The following is a 19,310-nucleotide window of genomic DNA, read 5'->3' on the forward strand; positions in this document are numbered from 1 at the left end:
CCTGGTGCACACCATTACATATGGGGTTTATTTACCTCAAGAACACTGTAAATTGTGAGATAAATGTAAGCTATAGTAACATCTGAACGTAATTTATTCCAAGACCTTCAGTGACCAAAGAATCGATACCTCTTTCAAGAAGGCTGTAACTCAGTAACTCTTTAATCAGTGTTTTTACATGGATCTTGAGGCTGGAATAAAATCTTGGATGCCACCCAATCTTCAACCATCTCCACCCATGCCAAGAACTCCAGAAGATAAGAAATACTTTGAACATATCTGTTGGCTTCCCTTCTTTGTCATGACCTCTGACTTCAATAAACCTATGAGCTCTCATATACATCCCCATGAAACTAAAATACAGTCTGACTTTTTCGGTGCAGGATTCTGGTACATCTCATAAATCTCACAAAACAAGGCAAATTCACCGAGTTCTACCAGCACAGAGGGCTGCTGTCACATTAGAGAGTAACTGGTGGTGGTTTAACCTGAGGGTGACTGCACCTCAGGCGGGTGAGAGATTGAGAAGAAGACTTCATGGTAACCTCAGGCAGTGAGGGAAATTGAACCCATGTTGTTGGTATCACTCTGCACACTAACTATTCAGCCAACTGAGCCAAGCCATCTCCAACAACACAAGAGGAAGCTCCTGGTCCAGTCATCATTTTTGATAAGATTCCATAATGTCGTTGGACCTTACCCTCCAAGTGATCAAAACCACAGTGGCCTCTTGGTAATTGTATACCTCAACAGAACATTAATCAAGGAAAGCTCCAAGACATTGGATTTAGTAAGACTTATTTCATGATGTCACTCCGCCACTTCCTTAGTTTCTTGTCCGTAAATTAAGAATGATATCAACCACACCTGCTGACCTCCTTCAGAGATGCTAATACGGAGGTGCCCACTTCCTCATTCTGAAGTGGTGATAGTTTTTAGTTGAGGCTAGGCACTTACTCCAGGTTATAGTCAAGGTGATTGGCATTGAGTCCGTGTTGCTCTTGTGCAAGCCACTAAGATCGATACAGTATTTTGGTAATGAACATTATATTTGGCAGAGCCAATATCACCCAAATCCATGTATAAATGTAGGAAATCTCCCTGGAAGTTTCTTGTTAAGCAATCTTGTTATTATAAAAAGCCCATTATGGTCATCACTGTCAGGAAATTTTAGCCAGACAAAGACAGAGTTCAAACAAATATACATAAAAGTGTGTACCCAAATGGTGTTGCATAATGAGCGGGCAGGCATCATTAGTTCAATCTTGTTCATTTGTTCACCTCCAGAAGAAAGAAAATTAATGGTTACATCATCAATCATTGAAGATCTCTACTGGCAATCTCCAATATACCTAGCCTCAGACTTTGTGCTTGCCAAGATGCTTTCTGTAGCCAAATGGCTTAGCCTGATTACTCATCCACACTCATCACAACTTGGCTCTCTTACTTTGTTGTGTAGGCAGTGTCTTCTTCAACAAAGTGAAAAATTGCCGTGGCAGTGAAGGCAATCACCAGTTGGCATAAGGCATTCTCCATGCATGTCAAACTTTCATCTGAGAAATAGAGGATGAGCCAAAATGTTCATATCAATGAATAATTGTATTTCCCTCCCAGCATTGGTCCTCTACAATGGGCAAACTCATGTAAAGAAACAAGGGTTTCTGGTATGAGATGATTCACCATCCCTGACACATCCCAATCACTAGGCAGGAGATTTCACACCATTGAATGATGGAATTGTTTATCGGATAAAGATAAATCTAACATTCTAGACCTTTTTTTGCATCATATGCTCAGAGCAAATTTATTGTGATTTGAATCCACAACTGACCGCGAAAGGAGTCCCATTGATGCCCAGCGAGAAACTAAGTCTACATCCTTCTCACCATGAGTTTGTAGAATTGGAAATTAAGATGTCCTTATGGAAATTGGACACTCACCCTGGAGAACAGATCCACGTAATGACAGTGACAATAATTGGAGGACATTTGAAACAGGTGACCTTACTCAAAAAGAATACTATTTTGATAAGTGAGCTGACAGCCCTGGATTGCTCAATGTAGTGTGCCAACTGAAAAAAGTGTGCCAATTTAAAAAGTGAACTACTCTTACTGCAATGTTGATGTATTAAGTTAAGTCTTACATATTTGAACTGTTGAGTGTCACAATTTTGCATGGACAGGACATTGGTCATTAATTAAACAACAGGGCAGCATTGGCAAATAATCCCTGCATATAGCTATAGTCTTTTTAAAAATTGTCTTCTCAAATTTCTAGAATTAATGTAAGGGGAAAAGACATTTCTCATCACCACACTTTTTCCTGTGGATTTCTTACAAGTAAAACTGCCAAATAGATTGATTTCAAGTCTTGAAATTATCCCATAAATATCACACAAAAATTGATTTGTTAAATACCATATTTGAGTTGGTTTCATGTTCTGGTATCATGCCAATGAAGGGCTGAGCAAAGACTGATAGAACTCATTTCAAATATAACCTTTACCAGCCATTAGAGAGTAACCTTCATCATCGTTTTTCAGGGTTGAATTAGAACACAGGTCTCCTGAGGTGAGAATACTTTGCTTTATAATAGAGTTCTAATGCACTTTACCATTCCATTTCTTTCAGATCATTTTCTTCCAATCAGATGATATCAGTGCTTAATTCAGATACTAATCCTAGTCAAATACTACAGCTTTCACTAATGAGGTGAACTTGGGTTTTCGTCTGTACTGAATGGTCTTAGATGCATACTGTAGCTCTGTCGCTCTCTCTCCTCAATCCCAGAAGAATACAAAAAGATCTAGAATAAGTGTTAGGCAAACCAAATAAAGTGGACTTTGGAAAACCTGCAAGACTTGGTCTAAATATTGATGAGATGTTTCCCCTCCCCGGTGTTGGAACCAGGGAACACAGTCTCAGAATAAGAGACACAACATTTGGGACTGAGATGATGAAGAACTTCATCACTTAGTGGGTGATAAATCTTTGGCATTCTCAACCTCAGAGTGCTCTGGAAGCTCAATTGTTGAGTGTGTTCAAGGCAGAGTCTGATAGATCTCACATTATTTATAACATCAAGGGATAGGGGGACATTGGGGTGAAATTCTATTGAGGTAAATGATCAGCCATAACTTGTCTGAATGGTAGAACAGGTTCCAGGGGCCAAATGGCCTACTCCTGCAAATTTCCTCTATAACTGAGGAAGGTGAGGTATCTTTATGATTCAAATTACTGTCATCCACTGCACAACATAAAGCAGAGCAGTTAAACGAGACCTACTGAGTTCTGAAGAAATGTCATTCTGGACTCAAAATGTTAACTCTGCTTTTCTCTCCACAGATGCTGCCAGGCCTGCTAAACTTCTCCAGTATTCTCTTTGCTTGTTTTAATTAATATCTGCATATTATTTGAACATCATAATTTTTTTTCTGACAAGCAAAATACATGGAAGTTTCAACACAGAAGCAGGCCAATTGGTCTAATCATTAAGTGCCAGTACCTCCCTCCACAAATCAATAACTCCATTAATAATCACCGTCTCTGGTCTAATTCCCCTTCAACCCCTTTTCATTCATTACCAACACAATCAATAGCTTCTGTCTCATGATGGATGTGACTCATAACTTTGCAAAAGAGGATTTGCTTCTTGTCCAACCTAATCAACTATTGTACCTCTGGATTGACCTCTTTGGTTCTTCGAAATGTCAGCTTCTATCCTCATTCTCCCGGTATGCCATAATTATAAACATTTCAGTTCTATCAGTCAACAATTCACTATGTTCTAATAAAGCAAATGCACAATCATTTGTACTAGAAAGATTCCCAACTTATAATGCCCTATAATGTCTCAATCACCCACCAGATCCACCTGAGAGTCATGGCTTCCCATTCACTGCCACCAATCCTTTTTTTCTGGTATTTCTCTAAGTTACTGAAATAAAATTGTGAAAGATGTTCCCATGAGGTTTTCGGCAGAAGTTGGCTCAATCTTGCTAACCAGAATCAGTTAATTAGATAGTTCTGTCACATTAACAGACGTTACAAATATATGAACATATGAAAATATGAATTAGGAACAGAGGTGGGCCATTTGGCCCTTCAAACCTACTCGGTCATTCTCTGCCTACTCTGATCTGTGCATGCTCTGAATTCTACATTCCCATCTATCCTTTGATTCCCTTGCTTAATAAAAAATCCATCTTCCAAAGCCTTGTCAGATCGAATGACTGTGCCGTCACTGCCTTCTGAGTCCCAAAGTCACACAACTCTCTGAGAGAAAGACAATGGCCCCTATCTCTGTGCAGAAAGGGTGGACCCAAATTTTACAATAATACCCTTTAATGTGAGATTCAAACATAGGAGGAAGTATCCTTTTCATGTCTACCTCTTCAAAACTTTTCAGGATCTCATAACCTTCAATTAAGTCACTCCTCAGGCTTCTAAACTCTCATGAAATCAAGCCTGACCTGTCAACCTTTCCTCAAAAGGCAAGCGACTGTTTCCAGTTACCAATCTAGTTAAGCTACACTGAAGTATCTCCAAAAGATTTTATATTTTTCTTTGTATAAGTAGACCAAAACTATACACAATACTTGAGACGTGGTCCTGCCAATACCCTGAAACCTCTTTAACCACTTGCTGTGGCTGCATTCTAATGATTTGTGACTCATGTCCCCTTGACCTGCAGATTGTATCTTGTGATTTTGATAAGGCTGGTGGCACCGTAAGTGTTATGATCTGTATGACTGAGCCCCATCATATCCACATGAATTTGTGATCTTCAAGTCTGAGTTGCATTTTTGTGGAGATGTGTGCAACATCTCTAATATTGGGAACTTTGCATTGCATGACATTAAAAAATGTCAAATCAGCATTGAGCTGTGAGGTTATTATTGCTGAACATAATCTTCCCATCACAAGAGTTTCTAGATCAATGACTACATTCTCCTGCTGAAATTACTTTAAGAAAATCATTGAATAGCAGGATTGTTACAGGGTAGAAGGAGGCTATTCAGCCTGCACTGATATGTTTACTGAGTGCCAATCTCCTGCCTCTCCCTCATAGCCCTGAGCACCATTTCTATTCAAATCATCATTCAATTCCCTATTAACAATTGAACCTTCCACAATATTTCCAAGCAGGATATTGCATAACTTAATCACCCTTTGTGTGAAAAAATTTCAGATCACCCTTTGTTCATTTGTGTATCACTTTAAATCTATGTCCTCTTGTTTTTTTTCTCTTTTACAAGCAGGTGAAAGCTTCTCCTTAGCTACTCTATCCAGGCTGCTTATGATTTTGAAAATCTTTATCAAACCTCCTCTCAACCTTTTTCTTTCCAAGGAAAACATTCGCACCTTCTTCAATCTATCCACATAACAGAAGTTGCTCATGCCTGCAAACGTTCTAATAAACCACTTCTGGCCTCTCTCTTCAATAGATTCACATCTTTCCTCCAACATGAAGCCCACGTGTGCATGCAATACTCCAGTTTAGGTCAAACCAGTGTGTTCAGCACTGCAAGCAATATATGATCTCTGCTGATCTGTAGCTCCTTGGATGTTTGAACCTTTCTGTGTAGATCACTGTTGCTTTTTCTTTCCTGAATGTGGAGTCAACATGTTTGTTAGGATGAAGAATTGAGTCTTCAGCTTCCTCCACATCAGGAACACTGATAGTGACAGACCACATTGCAGTCGGGTGCATCTATAATTCAGCAGGGCCATATGAAAGTTGGTATTCTTCTTCAATAGTAACCTTTCTGTCCTGACCCTACACTCATCTTCCCCATTCAACCTTGACTAACTCAATGAGCTCAGTCAACATTGTCCTTGGAGATTCCAAACTGCCTCATCATTGTTGAATGTTCATAGAATCATAGAATCCCTACAAAATGGAAGCAGGAATTTCAGCCCATTGACTCCTCACTTACACTCCGAAGAGCATCTTACCCATGTCCAACCACAACGCACCATCCCCCAACCCCACCCCCACCTAACCCCACATAGCCACACATCCCTGGACACGATGTGGCAATTTAACATGACAACTAACCTGCACATCTGTGGACTGTGGGAGGAAACTGGAGCACCTGGAGGAAACTCACACAGAGATGGGGAGAACAAGCCAATTGCATGCAGACGGTCATGCGAAGGTGGCTGCAGAACTGACTTTGAACACACCATTCTTGGATTTGTGAGCAGCATAGACGACAGCACAAACCATTTGAGCCAAATGGCCTGTTTCTGTTCTGCGGATTCAATGCAATTCCAGTTGATTCCAATGTTGTTTTCTCATCTGTGCAGGCTGTTCAGTGTGTTACAGGATGGAGAGTTTTTTAGAGCATTCTTCCTTCAGTGTTACTTGTCTGTACTCAGGTTGAGTTATGTAATTTGCTTCTGACTCAATTAGCATTTTTTTAAACAGTGAAAAGACATGAGACCCAACAAATACATTATTTGACAAATTACTTTCACTGACCTACACCTTCACCATTATTCCCCAATCCTTCGCTTCTCCAGAAACTCCCAATTATCTCATTAACTCACTCGTAATGTCCTTGGTAACATTTATCTTGCACTTTTTCAGGTGAAAATGCTCTTCTTGATCTTGATGACTTTGAATGTCCTAATTGTTGCTTCCTCCTCTGATATTTGATCCTCTCCACGAAATTGGGCAACGTCTTCACAACAATTTTGTTGATTCCCATCATATTATTGAAAAGTTCATTCAGGGATGAACTCAAAGTCTCCTTGGCCCAGTCAGTGTAGATTTTAGCTTTCAGTTTTTCTTTTAAGTACTGTGCTTACTCAAATAATTCTCATAATTGCAGCTGATGTGTTTTTCCCAGCCACTCTATAAAAGGAAGTTATAAATAGGAAAGTTCAGCAGTAAATGCTGTTCTACAGTTTGTAATGAACAGTCTCTTTGTATAGAGGCCAAAGTAACTGTCAACATGGGTCAGAATGGACTCGTCAGTTGAAAATCGCAATAATAACAGAGTTGAAAGCATTTTCCAATCATGGTACCTCTTCTTAAAAGTAAACTAAAGCTTCTATTTAATGTCATATTTTTCAAGGTACTCTTATGCTTGTTCAGGTAGGGATTGACAACCTTCAGAAAGGTTTCTGGTCTTACTGCTTGTGTGAACGTTGAGGAGTTTCAGATAAGACACAACACCACCTTTATCAAGACAATTGTTCAAAATTTAAAGCCCAGCAAGACACAATGACGATGGAGAACTGAAGGTTTAATTGAAATAATAGATTGATTTGAGTTAGAGAGTTAAAGGGAAGGAATTTTGAAGCCCAGATGGTCTTTTGTCATATAGTTTCATGCCACACTGCTATCTATACTTGGTGATGTGCAGCTCTGTGATACCATCACAAGTTTGCTCCAGGATCTTGATGCCTGAGCACTATAAGTGACAGAGGCCTGGCTGCTTGTGATGGGTAAAGACAAGGAAAGAGTGAACGAGGAGCTAGAGTCAAAGGAGCAGTAGTTTGTGGCTCTGTCAGAAGGTGACAGACACATGGAAGAGTAAGATCAGTGTAGAATTTAAAGATGACAATGAGAATTATAAATTTAGGGCTTTGGAAGACCTGATGTCAGTAACAACTTGGACAATTCACTGCATGATACGGTACAGACAGTAGACCTTTGGAAGGACTTTGGAGTTGATGAAGTTTTAGAGAGAGAATATCCAAGAAAACATTGGAATAACCAAATCTAGATGTGACAAAGATGTAGATGAGCCTATCAGCAGGTGTAATAGAGGTTGAAACAGGGCAGTTGGAGGTACAGGATGCTTTGAGTAGGAGAGAATATAGGATGAGAACCTCAATTCAAGGTGGACAGAGAATCCAATGTTTAAAGCAGTTTTCTTAAACCAAAGATAATAGCCAGGGAGAGGGAATGCAGCAATGATGTGGACATGGTGGTAGGTCCTGGGGCTGTGTTAGAGAAAATTGCAGCTCATTAGTGACAATTTTTTGAAATAACACTCTGTGGCTGTAAGAGTGGTAAGATTGAGCGAGGTGTTGGTGAGGCCGAGTTGAGTTTGATAGTATCCATGTGGAAGCTAACCCCATGACTATGCACGTCATCAAGAAGCAGTTTTCAGATGAGAACGAAGTGAAGATTCAAGTGTAGAGGAATTCTAGACTCTAGAGAGAAAGATGTGAAGGTAGGTAAGTGGTTTGGCTACAATCAGATCAAGAAGAGTGAACCTGGACAAAGGAAGAAGCATTTAAGGAAGCTGGTGTTTAAGTCAAAGGTCGAAATGTTTCATTTATTACACTCCAATGAATTTAATACATTATTGAAAAGAGAGACAAGTTGCCATTTTCATATTGCAGATTTTGGCTAAGCAACTATAAAGCTGGGTTGTTTTTGATATGGATATTTTGGAAAGGCAGAGCTGGTTTCCACTGGAGATTAGAAGAAGAGTCTTGTGGGTGAGTCCAGAAGCCCAGGGCATTTCTTTCAAAATTTGGAGTCACCTTCTTCGGGCAAAGCTTAAGAGTTATGCAACTTTCTAACTGACTGCCTCAGAAGCCAGTGGAGGTGGTTTCATTGAATATTTTGAAGAGAGAGGCTGGTCAATACTTGTTAGGCTGGGAATCAAGGGTTATTGGGGTAGGTGAAAATCCGGAATTTGAAATACGAACAGGTCACAAAGGTTGGCTGGGTGTTTGACAGTGAGAAAGAAAGTCTTAGTTTAGTTTAGATTACATTAGATTCCCAACAGTGTGGAAACAGGCCCTTTGGCCAAACAAGTCCATACCACCTCTTGAAGCATCCCACCCAGACCCATCCTCCTAAACACTATGGGCAATTTTGCACGGCCAATCCACCTAGCCTGCACATCTTTGGACTGTGGGAGGAAACCGGAGCACCAAGAGGAAACCCACGCAGACACGGGGAGAATGTGCAAACTCCACACAGACAGTTACCCGAGGTTGGAATCGAACACAGGTCCCTGGTGCTGTGAGGCTGCAGTGCTAACCAATGAGCCACCATGCTGCCCCTAGAAGTGGATATAAACAGATTGGTCAGGGTGGTAGATTAGTAGTAGATAGAATTTAATCCTGATAACTGTGAGGTGACGTACTTTGAAAAAAGTAACAAGACAAGGAGTACTCAATGAATGGCAAGACACTAGGAAGCTCAGAATAACAGAGGGATCTTATGGTGCTTGTCCACAAATCCCTCAAGGTGGCCGAATAGTAAATATTACTATTAAATAGTAAATAGTTAAGAAGGCTTTCAGGATGCTTACCTTTATCAGTCACGGCATAGATTATAGATTATAAGAGCAAGGAGGTCAAGTTGGAGCTGTACAGGGCTTTGATTAGGCCACAGCCAAAATACTGCATGCAGATTTGGTCATGGTTACTGTAGGAAAGATGTGGTTGCTCAAGAAGGAATGTAAAGGAGATTTACCAGGATGTGTCCTGGGATGGAATATTTCAGCTATGAAGAGAAGCTGGATAAGCTCAGGTTGTTTTCTGTGAAGCACAAAAGTTTGAGGGGGACTCTGGCAGAGGTGTATGCGATTGTGAGGGGCATGGGCAGGGTCAGTAGAACATAGAGCATAGAACATAGAACAATACTGCACAGCACAGGCCCTTCGTCCCATGATGTTGTGCGAACCTATTATCCTACTCTAAGATCAAACTACCCTGCATACCCTACATTTTACTATCATCCATGTGCCTATCCAAGAGCTGCTTGAATGTCCCTAATGTATCTGACATCTGAATAGAAAGCAGTTGTTGTCCTTAGTCGAAGAGTCAGTAACAAGGGTGAAGTAATTTTAAAGTGAAAGGAAGGAGGTTTAGAGGGGATTTGAGGAAAACCCAGAGGGTGAAAGGGGGTTGGAAGGCATTGCCTGGGAGGGTAGTTGAAGCTGGTGACCCCATATCCTTCAAAAGTACTTGGAGCAGCTCTTGAAATGTCATAATATTCAAGACTGTGGATCAACAGCTGGAAGGTGGAGTAGGTTGCCTCTGGCTCGTCAACTTTCTGGTTATTCTCAAAATGGGCAAAGCTTGACCATATTCCATATTACAGAAAATGGATGCCCATGTATGAATGCATGTTGCTACAAGCAAGCATAAATGATCCACGTTAAGACTTTGCTGCTTATCTTAAGTTGGTTGTTAGCATAGCTATTTGCATATAAAGAATTGTTCAGCAAGCGCTGTCCAATCACAGAATCACATCTAGTAGTGAATATTCTGTACTGAATTTTGCAAACATGTGAGCATGTTCTGTACTTTCAGCAATCATTGTGGTGTGAATGATCTCCCTATTACAAGCAATCTGAAGGAACATGTTTGATTCAATCAGCCAATTTCCAGGAGCCAATCGCAATCACCGGCCTCGAACACAAGCCCTCCTCCTGGACACCACCACCAGGCCTCCTACCCTCCCTCAACCTCTTCATCTCCAACTGCCGTTGAGACATCAATCGCCTCAACCTCTCCACCCCTCTCACCCACTCCAACCTCTCCTCCATGGAACGTGGAGCACTCCGCTCCAATCCCAACCTCACCATCAAACCCGCAGACACGGGAGGCGCAGAGGCCAGACGCCAACTCTTCGACACCTACTCCTACCGCCCCCTGGATCATGACCCCACCCCTGAGCACCAAACCATTATCTCCCAAACCATCCACAACCTCATCACCTCAGGTGACCTCCCACCCATTAGCCTCCAACCACATTGCTCTCCAACCCCACTTCTATCTCCTTCCCAAAATCCACAAACCCACCTGACCTGGTTGACCTATTGTCTCTGCCTGCTCCTGCCGCACCAAACTTATCTCCATCTATAAGGACTCCATTTTCTGCCCCTTGACCCAGGAACTCCCCACCTGCATCCATGTCACCACCCACACCCTCCACCTCCTCCAGAACTTCCAATTCCCCGGTCCCCAACACCTCATTTTCACCATGGACATCCAGTCCCTATACACCTGCATTCCCCACGCAGATGGCCGAAAGGCTGTGTGCTTCTTCCTGTCTCGCAGGCCTGACTACTCTCTCTCTACCGACGCCCTCATCCGCCTAGCTGAACTCGTCCTCACCCTCAACAACTTCTCTTTCGATTCCTCCCACTTCCTACAGACTAAGGGGGTGGCCATGGGTACCTGCATGAGCCCAAGCTATGCCTGCCTCTTTGTAGGTTACGTGGAACAATCCCTCTTCCGCACCTACACTGACCCTAAGCCCCACCTCTTCCTCCGTTACATTGAAGACCATATCGGCGGCGCCCCATGCTCCCAAGAGGAGCTCGAACAGTTCACCCACTTCACCAACACCTTCCACCTCAACTTTAAATTCACCTGGACCATCACCAACACATCCTTCATCTCCCTGAACCTCTCTGTCTCCATCTCAGGCAACCACCTAGAAACCGATATCCACTTCAAGCCCACCGGCTCCCACAGCTACCTAGAATACACCTCCCCACACCCACCTTCCTGCAAAAATTCCATCTGCGATTCCCAATTCCTTCGCCTCCGCTGCATCTGCTCCCAGGATGAGGCATTCCACTCTCATACATCCCAGATGTCCTTGTTTTTCAAGGACCACAACTCCAACACCACCCCCGCAGTGGTCGAGTATGCCCTCGACTGTGTCTCCCGCATTTCCCGCAACTCATCCCTCACACCCCGTCCCCGGAATAACTGCCAAAAGAGAATCCCCCTAGTCCTCACATACCACCCCACCAACGTCTGGATACAAATCATCATCCGCCGACACTTCCGCCATCTACAATCCGACCCCACCATCCAAGACATTTTTCCATCCCCACCCTTGTCTGCCTTCCGGAGAGACCACTCTCTCCGGGAGTCCCTTGTCCGCTCCACACTCCCCCCCAGCCCCATCGCACCCGGCACTTTCCCCTGAACCACAGGAAGTGCTACACTTGCCCCCTCACCTCCATCCCAGGCCCCAAGATGACTTTTCATATTAAACAGATGTTCACCTGCACATCTGCCAATGTGGTATACTGCATTCACTGTACTTGTTGTAGCTTCCTCTACATTGGGGAAACCAAGCGGAGGCTTGGGGACCACTTTGCAGAACACCTGCGCTTGGTTCGTAATAAACAATTGCACCTCCCAGTCGCAAACCATTTCAACTCCCCCTCCATTCTTTAGCTGACATGTCCATCCTGGGCCTCCTGCAGTGCCACAACGATGCCACCTGAAGGTTGCAGGAACAGCAACTCATATTCCGTTTGGTACCCTGCAGCCCATTGGTATCAATGTGGATTTCACAAGCTTCAAAATCTCCCCTCTCTCCACTGCATCCCAAAACCAGCCCAGCTCGTCCCCGCCTCCCTAAACTTTTCTTCCTCTCACCTTTCCCATCCTCCCACCTCAAGCCGCACCTCCATCTCCCAGCTACTAACCTCTTCCCGCCCCCTTGACCTTCCGTCCTCCCCAGACTGACCTATCCCCTCCCCAAATACACTCACCTCTACAGGCTCCATCCCCACCCCTTTAACTAGTCTGTCTCCTCCCCACCTATCTTCTCCTTTATCCACCTTTGATCCATCTCCCCCCCTTCCTATTTATTTCCGAACCCTCTTCCCCTCCCCCTTTTCTGATGAAGGGTCTAGGCCAGAAACATCAGCTTTTGTGCTCCTATGATGCTGCTTGGCCTGCTGTGTTCATCCAGCTCCACATTTTGTTTCTCTTGGAAGTACAGTCTGCCTATTGGACATTGCACCATTGCTGAAATTCAGGCACGCTTTTATTATAGACATAGGAGGAACTGCAGATGCTGGAGAATCTGAGATAACAAGGTGTAGAGCTGGATGAACACAGCAGGCCCAGCGGCATCAGAAAAGCACAAAAGCTGATGTTTCAGGCCTAGACCCTTCTTCTGAATACCTTTTGTTATAGCTCCTTATTTCTTTCTACATAACAAAGCCTTAGATAATTAGAATCAAGTTAAAAGCAAATCAACACACTTTCCTCCTGTCGGTGTAAATTGCTGTGACTTTTTGAAATTGGCATTCTTTCATTTGTCCCAATGAATGCAAGACAACGAGTCTCAAGAAAGTGTATCACTTCTCAGCTATATTCCAGCTCTGCACTGCTAAATGACATTATACTCTTTGACCCAACAACTTCTGATCTATATTTTGGATGAAGGGTCACTTCCTAAATAAGAAATATTTGTACCCATCCTGAAAGTATCCTTCAAGTCCCTTCTATTAAAGAAAATGTGGTATTTGTCCTATATCTGAAGTTTTGCGCTTTAAGAAACATAACAAGATTCTGTTTAACTGAGCAGTTTCTTTTCCACTGAGTCATGCCACAAGCACTTCATATTCCTAATTAATTGTAATCAGCGAGGTTGATGGTTATTGATTCATGTGGTTCTGTAGATCAGACTGTGTCTATACTGAAGAGAGGAATGCTGGCAGCCAAGTGTGCAACCATTCCCCGATACTGTTATATAACTATGATCAATCTCAGTGTCTTAGTTTCTGTCACGCATTTAATGCAAAAAGTGGGTGGCCACAAATGCACTTAAGTAGAGAGCCTGCTGGAACAGAATTTTGTCTTGAAGCCACCAGTTAATTCCTAATCTCTAAATTTAAACTGCATAAGATATTAAATTAAAGGATAGCTGCGTAGTACTCTGTCTGATAGCCACAATCCCAATAATCGCCGAGATTGCAGCACAGACATGTTGGGAAGTCTCTATTTATAGAAGTAATCTCTGTGCATTGTGACCCAATCTGTGTAAGTGATGGCAATTATTTTGCAAAAGCTCCTGAAGTTGCTAAGTGCAAACTTCATTGTTACCATAAAAGGGACAGAGCACACCACATACTGCGTATTTGGCACAGAGTCAGTGAGCTGTGTCTATGACAAATGTTGTATCTTTAAGTCATGGCTCGTTATCACTCAGGCAGCAGCAGCCACAGTGAAAGAGATGTCTAGATCAAAGATAGGCTAGGCACACAATGACTCCTGAACGCATAGTAAAATTTATAGAACTCTGATTGTTTTCCAACAAAGCAGCAACGTAATGACAATAACAAGATGACACTTATTGCCCTGTCTCCTCTGGTGCTTAGTTGTCAATGTCCAGTTACTGTTGCATGATTCTTGATGCCAGTCACAATGCCAGTTACTGATGATCAGACACTGATGCCCAGCTGTTGATTTCTGGTGATTTTTTTACGGTCATTAATGCCTTTTTACTGATTAAAATCCAAAAAGATTGCGGATGCTGTAAATAAAGGAACAAAAACAGAAGTTGTTGGGAAAGCTCAGCAGGTCTGGTAGCATCTGCGAGGAAAAAGTCAGAGTTAACATTTTGGGTCTGGTGACCCTTCCACAGGACTCTGAATTCTGAGGAAGGGCCACCGGGCCTGAAATGTTAACTCTGATTTTTTTCTTCCCAGATGCTGCCAGACCTGCTGAGCCTTTCCAACAACTTCTGTTTTGTGCCCATTTACTGATGCCTGGACATTTTTACCATAGAATTGTAGAATCACTACAGTGTGGAAAGTGGCCATTTGGCCCATCAAGGGTCACTGACCCTCTGAAGAGCATCCCATCCTATTCCCATAACTCCACATTTGCCATAGCTATCCCATTTAGCCTGCACATCCCCAGCCACAATGAGATAATTAAGCCTGGCCAATCCACCTAACCTGCACACAGTTGGATGGTGAGAGAGAATCAAGGCACCCAGAATAAACCCATGCAGACACAGGGAGAACGTACAAATTCCAATAGACAGTCACACAACGCTGGAAGCAAACCCAGCTCTGTGGCACTTTGAGGCAGCAGTACTAACCACTGAGCCACTGTGCCACCCATAAAGCCACTGTGCTACCTGTCAGTCACTAATGTCTGGCAACTGTTGATCACTGTTTATTGGTCACTAATGCCCAGATGCTGCTAGTTGAATGTGAAATGGGAGGTCCTGACCCTGTCTAGAAAAGGCTGGTAAACCATTGGCTAATTTATCTCGCAATTTCTTCATATTAATTGGAGGTGACTTTGAAACTGCTCCGCCATTCAATATGATCATGCCTGATCATCCAACTTAGTACCCTGTTCCAGCTTTCTCTCCATACCCTTTGGCCCCTTTAAGCCTAAGAACTATATTTAAGTCTTTCTTGAAAACATTCAATGATCTGACCTCAACCTCTTTCTGTGGCAGTGAAAATAATGGTCGTCATTTAAAGTGAGAAGTTTAAAATTTCAAATGGCAATTTAGAGACTATTTCCCTCTGAGGGCTGTGAGCCTGTGGAGTTCTCTTTCCACTGAAGTGCTTAGACCGGACAGTTACAAGGAAGTCTATGATTAATGGGATTGTGGAGTCCATTGTATGGTGGAATGGGCTACTCCTCCTCATTTGTATGGTGGTACGTTAATGGATAGAACTAAAAACCAAAGGATACAAATGTTATATGATATGGAGAGTGCCAGTGAAGATTTTTTTTACACTATTGAGTTGCTCTTTGGGATGCAATATCTGACAGGGTGGTGGAAGCAGATTTTACAATAGCTTACAGAAGAGAATTGAATAAACAAACAGTAAGGTGATCGAATGCTTGGCATCATGGTGCAAAGACAATAACATCTCCCTCAACGTCAGCAATATGAAAGAGCTAAGGAAGAAAGAAGGAAGACACACCCTTACATACGTCAATGAAGCTGAGGTGTGCAAGGTCTAGCATGTCAAGTTCCGAGGAATGGCGATCACCAACAATCTCTCCTGGTCCTCCCACAGAGATGCAATGGTCAAGAAGGCAATAATGCTTCTTTCTCCTCAGGAGGCTAAGAGAATTCAGCCTGTCCATTAGGGCTGTCAACAACTTTTACAGATGTATCATGGAAAACATTCTAACTGAGTGCATCCTGGCATGGTATAGCAACTGCTCTGCCCACAATGCTAAAGAAACTATTGGAAGTTGTGAACACAGTCCAGACCATCACACAAGCCAACATCCTATCCATGGACTCCATCTACACTTCATGGTACCATGAAAAGGCAACGAACATCATCAAAAACCCCTCCCACCCTGGGTGTAATCTCTTCCAATCTGTCAGGCAGGAGATTCAAAAGCTTAAATTCATGCACCAACAAGTACAAGAAAAGCTTCTTCCCTGCTATTATTAGACAGTCATAGAACAATAGATATTTATAGCATGGAAACAGACCTTTTGGTCCAAATCATCCATGTCAACCAGATATCCTAGATAAATTCAGTCCCATTGACAGCATTTGGACCATATCTCCCTAAACCTTTCGTCTTCAAAGATACATCCAAATGTCATCTAAATGTTGTTTTTGTACCAGCCTCCACTGCTTCATCTTGCAGCTCATTCCATAAATGCACCACCCTCTGCATGAAAATTGCCCCTTAGAAACCATTTACATCTTTCCCCACTTAGCTTGAACTTATGCCCGCTAGTCTTAGACTACCTCAACATGGGCAAAATACCTTCTCTATTCAGCCTATCTATGCCCCTCATGATTTTGTAAACCTCTATAAGGTTACCCCTCAGCCTTTGACATTCTATGGTTAATATCCCCGGCCTATTCAGCCCCTCCCTTTGGCTCAAACTTTCCAACCCTGGCAACATCCTTATAATATTTTTCTGAACACTTCAAGTTTCACAGGATCCTTCCTATAGCAGGGATACCGGAATTGCATGCAGTATTCCAGAACTGGCTTAACCGTTGTCCTATACAGCTGCAACATGACATCCCAACTCCTCTACTTAATGCACTGACCAATAAAGACAAGCATACCAAATGCCTTTTTCACTATCTTGTCTACCTGTGACTCCACTTTCAAGGAACTATGAGCATGCACTCCAATGTCTCTTTGTTCAGCAACACTCCCCAGGACCTCACCATTAAGTATATTAGTCCTGCCCTGATTTTCCTTTGCAAAATGCAACACCTCACATTTATCTAAACTAAATTCCACTCCATTATCTAAACTAAATTCTATTAGACTTCACAATGGACCTCGCAAATTTCAGATCTAATGTTGATCCAACTTTTGTACACCTCCTGTGCAGTCGTAACCTCACATGCCTTGCTTTGTTTAAAAATCCTGTGATCTGAATGTCCTTACACATTATGATCTGCCTGTGCTGTATGCAAAACAAAACTTTTCACTATACTTAGGTATATATGACAACAAAAAAAATCAAATCAAATTAAATCATTTTCAGTGCTGTGGGGAAAAGTGGACAAAAATAGCACAGAAAGGATAGTTTAATTGTTCAGAAAATTGTTTTTTTTTCATAGGATGATCTTCTGTAAATATTCAAACCACTTTCTGACAACTTATACTACAACAAGTCTTATGTCAAAAATAAATTAAAAGATCTGGCAACATATCAGAGTACACACACACAAACACACTCACACACATATATTACACAGAATGCTTCTTAAAAAGCTTAAAGAATTGCTGCTGAAAGCTAGAAAAATGTTTTTTATTTCTTTCTGTGAGTGTGAATGTGATTGCTTTGTCAAGGGACACCCTAACAAATGTCATTGGTGGACACCAATGTTTGAGAGAAAGGGTGTGATCAATTTTATTGGTGCAAGTTAAAGATTGAGGTGACTTGAGGAACTTAGGTACATGTGTAACTCATTTGTAACTAAAGCTCCCCATCTTTTAAACAGCATAATTTATCTTGGCATTGATAATTACAGTGACGAAAGTGCAAATTGGAGAAAGCTGAGCAATGAATTGTGTCATATTGTTTGAAATTCAAAACTACAAAAACAATTGATTTGGTGTCAGATTGCTTAATTAATTACTTCGGTTATCAACTGGCATCTTACTTATTGATTCAGCTGGGAATATACAGACAGAAATAATAATGATCACAACATAAGCACTCAAAAAAAAATCACAATTCTGTAATAACAGCTATTGGATTTCCATAAGGTTAGTTTATCAATATCAGATATTACAGCAACAAGATTCCCTCAGATAAGACATCCCTTCCATTCTAAGCTTATGGCATTCAAAGTTTCAATCAGTGCTAGAATTATCAATTCCAATTGCTAGATTTTCTGTTTGTTTTTGTCTTGTGTGTGTGTGTGTGTGTCTGAGTGTTCTTGTGTGACTGAGTGTGCCGGTGTGAGTGAGTGTGTGTGTGTGTGTGTGTGTGTGTGTGTGTGTGTGTGTGTGTGTGTGTGTGTGTGTGTGTGTGTGCGTGTGTGTCTGAGTGTGCTAGTGTGAGTGTGCTTATAGTACTGTGTTTGTGCCTGTGTTTGCCTGAGTGTGTGTGTGTGTGTGTGTGTGTGTGTCTGAGTGTGTCTGAGTGTGTGAGCGTTTATGGTGCTGTGTGTGTGTGTTGGTGTGTGTGTGTGTGTGTCTGAGTGTGTGAGTGTTTATGGTGCTGTGTGTGTGTGTGTGTGTGTGTGTGTGCGCGTGTGTGTGTGTGTCATTCTCTGTGTGTGTGTGTGTGTGTGTGTGTGTGCTGGATTGAGTATGTATGAGGTTGATTGTGTGTGTGTGTGTATGTGCGCGCGCGCGCGTGAGTGTGTGTGTGTGTTTGTCATACTGTGTTTGTGCTTGAGTTTGCCTGGGTGAGTGTGTTTGTGTGCTGAGTGTATGTGTATGTGTGTGTGTGTGTGTGTGTGTGTGTGTGTGTGTGTGTGTGTGTGTGTGTGTGTGTGTGTGTGTGTGTTTGAGTATTCCTGCATGTCTGAGTGTGCCTGTGTGAGTGTGTATCTGAATGTGGGTGTGTACATCTGAGTGTTACTGCATGTCTGAGTGTGCCTGTGTGAGTGGGTATGTGTGTGTCTGAGTGTGTGTGTGAGTATCATGTGCTTGTATGTGTGTGTGTGTGTGTCATAATGCTTGTGTGTGGGTGTGCATGTCTCTGTGTGTGTCTGTGCCTGTGACTGTCTTTGTGAGCGTGTGTAAATGTGTGTGTCTGTGACTGTGAGTGTATGTGGAGTGTATGTGTGTCTGTGTGGGTAACATAGTGTATATGTGTATGTGTGTGTCTGACTGTACCTCTGTGAGAGAGAGTGTGTTTGTGATTGTGAGTGTCTGTGTTTGTGTGCGCGCGCGTGTCTGTGTGCCTGTGTGTGTGTGTGTGTCTGCGAATGTGTCAGAGTGTGTGTGCGCCTGAGTGTGTGTGTCACTGTGTGTGTGTGTGTGTGTGTGTGTGTGTGTGTGTGTGTGTGTGTGTGTGTGTGTGTGTATGTGTGTGTGTGTGTGTGTCTGAGTGTACCCGCATTTGTAAGTGTGAGTGTATGCGTGTGTATGTGT

Source organism: Stegostoma tigrinum, chromosome 28, assembly GCF_030684315.1.
Source record: "Stegostoma tigrinum isolate sSteTig4 chromosome 28, sSteTig4.hap1, whole genome shotgun sequence".
Taxonomy (NCBI): domain Eukaryota; kingdom Metazoa; phylum Chordata; class Chondrichthyes; order Orectolobiformes; family Stegostomatidae; genus Stegostoma; species Stegostoma tigrinum.